The 8089-nt window shown below is 40.6% G+C and overlaps 1 long non-coding RNA gene across 1 annotated transcript; it reads left to right on the top strand.

Moving 5' to 3' along the window:
• Positions 1–3257: 3257 nt before the first annotated feature.
• Positions 3258–6952, top strand: LOC124850138. The gene is made up of 3 exons (XR_007031016.1): positions 3258–3395; positions 6420–6492; positions 6784–6952. It is a non-coding gene; the product is annotated as an uncharacterized LOC124850138 (long non-coding RNA).
• Positions 6953–8089: the final 1137 nt, after the last annotated feature.

Here is an 8089-nt window from a genome sequence, read left to right as displayed (position 1 = left end):
TCAAGGTCCTTAACATGCTTCATACCTCATATGTGTGTGTGTGTGTGTGTGTGTGTGTGCATGTTGCCCTCAGGAAATTAACATTAAATGTGTATTCCATTCAAATGGTAGGAAATGTTACTACCAGTGCAAGCATAAACACAAGGGAAGGAGCCAAATGCAGACGTCCAGGCAGAGCTTATTTCAGTGGGAGAAATTTAATATTAATTTACAGAGTGTTTCGTTTGGACCAGGGAGGGCAGTCCAAACAGCCAACAAATCCAGAGGTGAGCAGGCATACTGTAAATCCAAAATCCAAAGAATTTTGACTGAAAGTCAAAACACAGGGAAAACAGACAAGAGGGTGCAGCGCAACTAACATAATATTCGGGCAGCTGAAAAGGTGACAAGGCAATAAATTCATCGAGGACTAATGCAACACACTGTTCTTTGAAAGGGTGGAAGTGCTGCTGATGAAACACGTCAAATGTGGATGTGGATGGAACACAAAGAATGGTGTTCATTGGGAGTTCAACAACATCCAAACCTCCAGGAGCCCTCAAAGCCCACACTACAGATTCCTTTGGACATGTCGCGTAAAGAACAATTAAATGGATCCTGTATTATCACCTGAACTGCCTGCCTCTTCGATCTTCACATTTTTGACAGTAAACCTGTTCTTCTTTTATCCCACAAAAACCTGTGTCTGCATATCTGGTCCAGAACATACACCCACCGTAACACAGATCTTTCCATTGGTCTCACTCTTCACATGATGGGGGTCATCTTCCAGGTTGTCTCTCCCATGTTTGACTACAGCAGCCCACAGCTTCATCATGGTGCAAGAAGGGGTTTGATCACCTTGTTTTTCCACCATGTCTTTGTGGACCAATATGGGTGATAAGTCTTTGGGATTGAGGCAGCGGATTACTGCACAGAGGGCAACGTTGTCCATATTTTGGACAGTGTTGAATTTCACTTACTTTTTATTACCCAAAACAGACATACAACAAAAGTTAGTAACTTCAACCTTCTGTATAAACACTCAAAGAGTTGAACTGTACATGCATGTAATGAGAACTGTATGACTCTCCTTCTGCCTTAGGGCACAAACTGATCAAACACCACTTATAAAAAAGCTCTGTATCAATTTGGGTCGAGCAACACATTTTTGACCCATAGAAGTCTAATCATGTCACTGTCACAGTGCAGACTAAACAAACTGAACCAAAGCAAACTGAAATGAAACAACTTTATATTTCAGAACGGACTTCATGGCAGAACTCACAGAGACTGACAAAGATTTATTGTATGGAATATGAATAGTTCAATGTTCAAACTGGTCAGTAAAGACTTTGGTTCTAGAATGATGAATGATCCAAACGTCCAATTGGTGCAGGGGCAGAGCTGATTTCCAGGGTGCAGATGTCATTCTGTTGGAGAGCAGGTAGTTTTATTTCAGTATGGGTCAGGATACATGAGCAGTACACTTTTTCCATTTAGAGTTTTACATAACAGCAAAATGAGGCTACTAGGGCTATGTATAATAGGCTATTTTTATTAATTCACAAACTCACAGGAGTTTTGTGCATAAATAAATTATATTACTAATATTATGGTTATGTTAGGGCCGTTTCTTCCATATATTTCAATTTAGTTTCTGAGAAATAACAATTTCTGTTGTTTCCGTATGTCTAAAAACACCAACTACTACCACAGTACTCATGAGCCACCGTGACGACGCTCCGCTCTTTCATGCAATGCACGATGGGAACGTGAAAGCCCTTTGCCATCGTCCGCTTTTTGCTGAGAAGATGTCACTTTGCCCCCGCGCACCAGACAGTCCAGTAAGTGATTATTGTACCTTCAAGCACTTAAAAGAAAGTGAATTGCAACCGGATTATGCAAACTGATCTCATTAATAATGACATTATGGCTTTAATGTTAGCTTATTTGAAAATACAGGTACATTGTTGTGATAGACCACTGTAGTTTATATAAGTTCCCTGTCTCTTATTGTCTTTGTTTCATTGTGTAGCAGGTCATGGGAAGAGATCCTTTTGAAACCAAGATCCTGAAATTAGAAACAAACTGTATAGCTATACCAATCTCTGAAAATATGCGTTGGAGGGGTAAGTATTGCCCTCTTAACTGTGAAAAGAGAGCAAAGCTATTAAAACATTATAGGCTAAAATGTTGAAGTTATGCAAGAACAGAGCCCTTTCCTTGTTTACATCAGGAATGTCCATGTACATTTAAATCACTCACTCACACCAAAACTCCTGATCAGCAGCAACCACGTGTAGATGTATCGGTTAAATTTTGCTGTCTGTCATGTGGGTTTGCAGAGTCTTGTTCTGAGACTGACTACTTTACTCATACGTACTACGTACTGCACACTTAAAAGTAAACCATAAAGTCAGGTGCCCGTATAAAGACTGTAACTTTGAAACCAGTGTCTACTCCACTTTCAAAGCACACAAGAGTAAAGTACACCAGGAACAGAACTGGAAAAGGTTTAAGTCAGAAATCATTGGTTTGGATAATGTAAGCGATGACAGTGATGCTGCACAAGACCAAATGTCACATGCTGATGATATGGAGGAGTTAGAAGATGTCAGTGAAGAAGCCAGTGAGAATGATCTTCGTGATTTAAAAAAACAGCTTGAGCACAACTTAGCATCTCTTCTGTTAAAGATGCAAACTGTCCTGCACATACCAGAGAGTGCTGTGCAAGACGTAATACAACATCTTTGTGAAATCAATAAGCTGTCACAGCCATTTCTGCATAACAGAGTGAGGGCCGTACTAAAGAAATATTATGTTGACATAAATAAAATAGTTGTGAGAGAGGTTACCAGTGTCAAGTAACATAATTGCATTTTGTGCCAAAGATGGATCCCTAGGAACTGCTAAAAGGGGAGCGGCCTATGTACGCAGAGAGTTTCCACTGGTGAACCCCATCGAATATTGTGTGGAAAAAGGCAAAAAAACACTTGCATATGTCCCTATTGTTCCCATGCTCCAAAAGTTGCTGAACAAAACTGACATTAGATAAGGCCATGTCAGAAAAAGTCCATGTCCCACAGGAATATAGATCATATGTAGATGGGCAGTGCTTTAATGAAAACTCTCTTCTTGCAAGGGACAAGCTCACAATTTTTCTTGGACTTTACATTGATGACTTGAAGTAGCCAATCCTCTAGGAACATCAAAGCTGAAACATAAAATGTGTGCCATATACTGGGTCATTGCCAACATACCTGCAAAATATAGGTCAACCCTTAACTCAATCCAGCTTGCACTACTATGCAATACCTCAAAAGTCCAAGAGTGTGGTTACGCTAAAGTTCTGCAACCTCTTATCTATGATCTAAAGTCATTGGAGCAAAATGGTGTTTACTTGGAACAACTATGTGAGAGTGTGAAGGCACAGTCTTATATGTTGCTGCTGATAATCTTGGTGCCCACTCCCTTGCAGGATTCCTGGAGAGCTCCACTGTTGACAAGTTCTGCAGATTCTGTTCGGCAAGCAGTACTGACACTCAACACCGAGAGTTATGTTCTGGTTTCTTCAAACTCAGAGACAAAGGCTGTGTCCGAAAATCACCCACTCATTCACTACCCCCTACTCACTATAAAGGGACTTCGTGGTAGTGGGCTATATAGTGCACTCACCAGCTACGATTTCGGACACTACTTGAGTCGCGATGGTAATTACGTTTTTGTTGTAGGATTATGATGTAACTACAACGACGCCGGCCGGCGGACAATCCTATTATATTTAAAATATTTTATATTTATGTCCATGTCTATTTTCACCATTATTCAATGTTTTTTGACAAAAATTAGGCGAAATAGAGCAAGAAGAGAGAGAAGGCTGAGACGTGTTGCTGCTGGGCGCAATGCATCATGGTATATATTGCTCGGTTAGTGACCATCGGATGTCCACTACTTTTCACGATGCATTCTGGGATACATTCAGTGCACTATATAGTGTATATGAAATCTAGGGGGTGATTTCGGACACCACTACAAAATGGCAAAGGCACTATATAGTGCACTATATAGTAGTTAGGGGGTGATTTCGGACACAGCCAAAGACTCCCATGATAAGCAGGTGCAGGAGGTGAGAGAGGACCCAGCATAACTGAGAATCTTGAGCACTTTCATGCGATCACTGGTTACCCTCCTGACATCTTGCATGATATCTTGGAAGCCATTGTTCCAACTGAGTTGTCCCTGTGTCTTACAGACCTGATAGACAAGGGGTATTTCACACTACAAATGTCAAATCAGGCCATCAGGTACTTTAACTACAGATTTACTGACAAAACAGACCGACCTCAGATTATTGGAAAGGGATTTTCCGCCAAAATGACCATTGGTGGAAATGCCCATGAGAATTGGTGTCTTATAAGGCTCCTTCCATTTCTTATTGGTCACTGTGTCCCTGAGGGTGACAACACTTGGGAAATTGTCATGCTTCTCAAAGATGTGGTTGAGCTAGCTGTCGCACCAAGGCATACTGAGGAGACACTGCATTTCCTGGACTGTAAGATAGCAGAGCACAGACAGCTGCTGCTGTCAACATTTCCAGATTTTAATTTAAGGCCAAAGCATCACTTTGTGGAACATTACCCTCAGCTTGTAAGGAAATTTGGTCCCCTGTCTGATGCTTGGACAATGCGCTTTGCGGGAAGCACAAGTTCTTTAAAAAGAACAATTCGCAATGCGCAAAACTTCATAAATGAGGCCATGACACTTGCTTCCAAACATCAGAAAGCAGCCAGATACCACCTTGACTGTAGCTCTTTTTTCAGTTGAGATGACAATGGTTACCCAAGTTTTGCTTGCCTCTTTCCGTTTGAATGTTCAGAGAGTAATTGCGCAAAACATTACAAAGCCTGGGTTGGTTCTTAATGCGTCATCTGTCTGTGTAGATGGAATCAAATATCATCCAGGCATGATACTCTCTACTGGCTCATGCTCAGGTCTCCCTGAATTTGCCCAGATTCAACGATTGTGGCAGCTAACACAGAAATTCTGTTTGTTTGCCACAAAATGACAGCATGGTACTGTGAGCATTTGAGATCTTACCAACTTGTCTGTAGTGAGGTCCCCTCTTTGGTTGTGGTTCAGATGTCAGATTTGAATGATGCCTTCCCATTATCAGCATATAAGGTACAGGGAGAACTTATGGTAACACTGAGACGATATGTTATATGCTAAATACATGTCTTTCATAATTTTTTCGCAGATGGCTGAACAACAGAATATAACCATGAGGGTTATTGTCTCCGAGGGAGATATTTGAAAGATGAAGACAAAACGACCTGACACACTTGACGATTTGATTGGCTGGCTCAAAGGCACTCTCCAAGCGAACTACAGTTTCACATTACAGTACCAAGATCCTGAATTTAACAGTGAACTGTGTAACCTCACCAATCTCTCTGAGCTCCCAGAGAAGCCAATAATCAAAATCATCCCTATGATTGAGCTTGTACCAAACTCAGCAGACACTGAATTATAAAGGGACACGAGCAGCCAGGCAGACACAGAGATCCTGTCCAGCTCCTCTCTGGATAGAAGTTTTCAGTGGCTAGAGGTAATTGACATTCCCAAATTTTCGGTTGATGTTGAGTGCAGACTTCGTCAAGGTAACATCTCAGGGATGGATCTCAGGGATGGAACCTATCTTAAGGTGACAAAAGAGTTGAAACATGATATCCTTGAGAAACTGGCCGAGACCATGTATGCATTTAAAGCATACCCAGCAAAGGAAGATTTTGAAGCCGTTGCAAAGCCTTAGTACAAACCCACCCGTGTCTCAAAGAATCAGGGTCATCCTCCGGCTGGAATGGATGGAAGAACAGTCTGAAGTTCAAGATGGGTAATTATGAACCAAAATGCGCCAGCTTGGACGAGTTGATGTCACTGTCAATGGTGGTAAACGTGGAAGGTAGACTGCAAATGGTGACCCTCCTCACAAAGGCATAAAGAAGCCAAGGAAAGGGGAAATAAATTTCCTACCTGAATATCCAGAGGGCAGGGATGACCACAACCTGGAAGAAGCTCGTCAGGTTTTGGTCAATGAAATGATGAAGACAAAGCCAAATGGGTTCCTTGTTAAGAAAGAAATAGATCTGACGTTTGCTCTTCAGAGAAAATAAGTTGTCAAAAACAAGCCTGCCATCAGCCAGATGTTACATCGATGGCCAGCTCTTTTCACAGAAAGCCAGGTATGTATTACTGTTGAGTGTTTACAAAAAGGACGTATGTGTTAATGTAATGTTGAATGCAATTTTCCAAAGATTCTTGTTTTTACCTTCTTATGCAATACATGTTTTGTTTCAGGTTTGTTACGAGTTCACCAGAGTGGTTGAGAAAAGTCTGCAAGAGAATTTCTTTGATGAACTTGACCGTTTCTCTCCAAGGCTGATGGACCTCTTTAGGAAGAAGAAAGGCCTGACCGGCCAGCTTTTGGCTGAGCTTTTACGTCAGACAAAGGTGGGTTTGACTACCTTAGTCTACTACCTTTTTCCTTTCTCTGTTCATCTCTTTTGTCTTTTCTTTCTTCTCTGCTCTCTATCCTTTTCTTTCTTCCCATCTCATTTCCCTTCCTTAATCTTCTCCTTTCCTCTCTTCATTTCGTAATTTTCTTTTCTGTCCTCTCCGTTTTCCTCTCCTTTTGTCCTCTTGTACATAAACATTGTGGGGAATTTCTGGAATTTATTTGTTAAATATATGTGAGTATCCTTAGCAAGATATGTTTTAACTCTTGTGTCCACCATCTTGCAGACCACTGAGCCAACAGACATCAGTTGTTTATGTCTTAGGGGACTGCCTGTCACCTTGGAGGATGATTCTTCTGCCTTCTTCAAGACAAGTTAATAATTTTTTTTGTAAATGTTGCAGGTGCATGCTCATTTGTCTCATTTTTAGAATGTTTTTGGGTCTTTAACTCAAATAGGAGTTCTGAGTGCGCTTGTTAGATTCTGGTTGCTCCAGTCATCAACTAACTTATTAATGTTACTTTCAACTGGTGACAGTAAAGTTAAAAAAAAGCAATTAAGTTGAAAGGTACTGAGAGTCATATGATTCACCAAAATTTTTTTTCAGCACGACTGTGACTGAAAGTGGGTAAACTCCGTATTTGGGGCAAAGTGTTGCAACCTATACTGTACAGATCCGAATATGGCATTTGATAAAAATTCAAGACTTGTATCGTCCTTTAATATACATTCAGTGCAGTTTATATTGTACAATGCTTTTCATTATAAATAGTCACAGGTTCTTTTTGGTGGACAAAACACCATTGTCTAACGGGCATTTTTATGTCCTGTCCTTGTCAATATGTTTCTTTTACTGTTAGGATGTAACCGACAAGGACTCGTACAGTCAAACTCCAGTGGGAATTCTCTGACTTGGTCAAGAAAATACCCAGCTCAACCCATGCAGAGTAGGGATCATCTTGGAAGGGTCTGTGGTAATGGATGAACTGGCCAACCTGCCTCAGGCCTTCTGTGTCCTTTTCGGACTGATCTATGCCCTGCACCTGGACTACCCCAAGTGCATGAAAAACACTTTATTCAGCAAGTAATGCTCAAACTGGGTAGAAGTGAGCTGGTACCCTAAATTCAACTTTGAAAAATCAGCTGGAAGCATAAAACAGGGTTCGAAAAATGGCTCTCCTACTGCTCCAGATTTGTTTGCCCCAGTTTGTAATTTTGGACTTTTAGGAAAACATGTTTACTGTTGTGTACGGTTTGGGGTACATGTGTCCTATGGTATTTGTACTGATTTTTGTGCAAGATTCCATTACACAGGCTTTGATTACATTTAATTTCAAATGAGTTGGGTATTTTAGTTACATTATCAACTAAAAAGGCAGATGTCTTGGTGCATTTTGGATTTTCAAGATATATAGAGTAGATATTTTAGTCATGTTTAGTTCATGTAAATGGAAATGTTCAACTAAATAAAATTTTCCCTAACAGGAGTGTAAGCTATAATACAGTTTTAATGTGATTTGTTGTGATAATGATGTACACATGCTTGAGCACGATAAGTGTTTTTGTTAGAATAGAGGCATGATGGTGCTAGA

Source organism: Scophthalmus maximus, chromosome 7 (genome assembly GCF_022379125.1).
Source record: "Scophthalmus maximus strain ysfricsl-2021 chromosome 7, ASM2237912v1, whole genome shotgun sequence".
Taxonomy (NCBI): domain Eukaryota; kingdom Metazoa; phylum Chordata; class Actinopteri; order Pleuronectiformes; family Scophthalmidae; genus Scophthalmus; species Scophthalmus maximus.
Note: the sequence above shows the minus strand (reverse complement) of the source record. Positions and strands in the feature narration are given on the sequence as shown.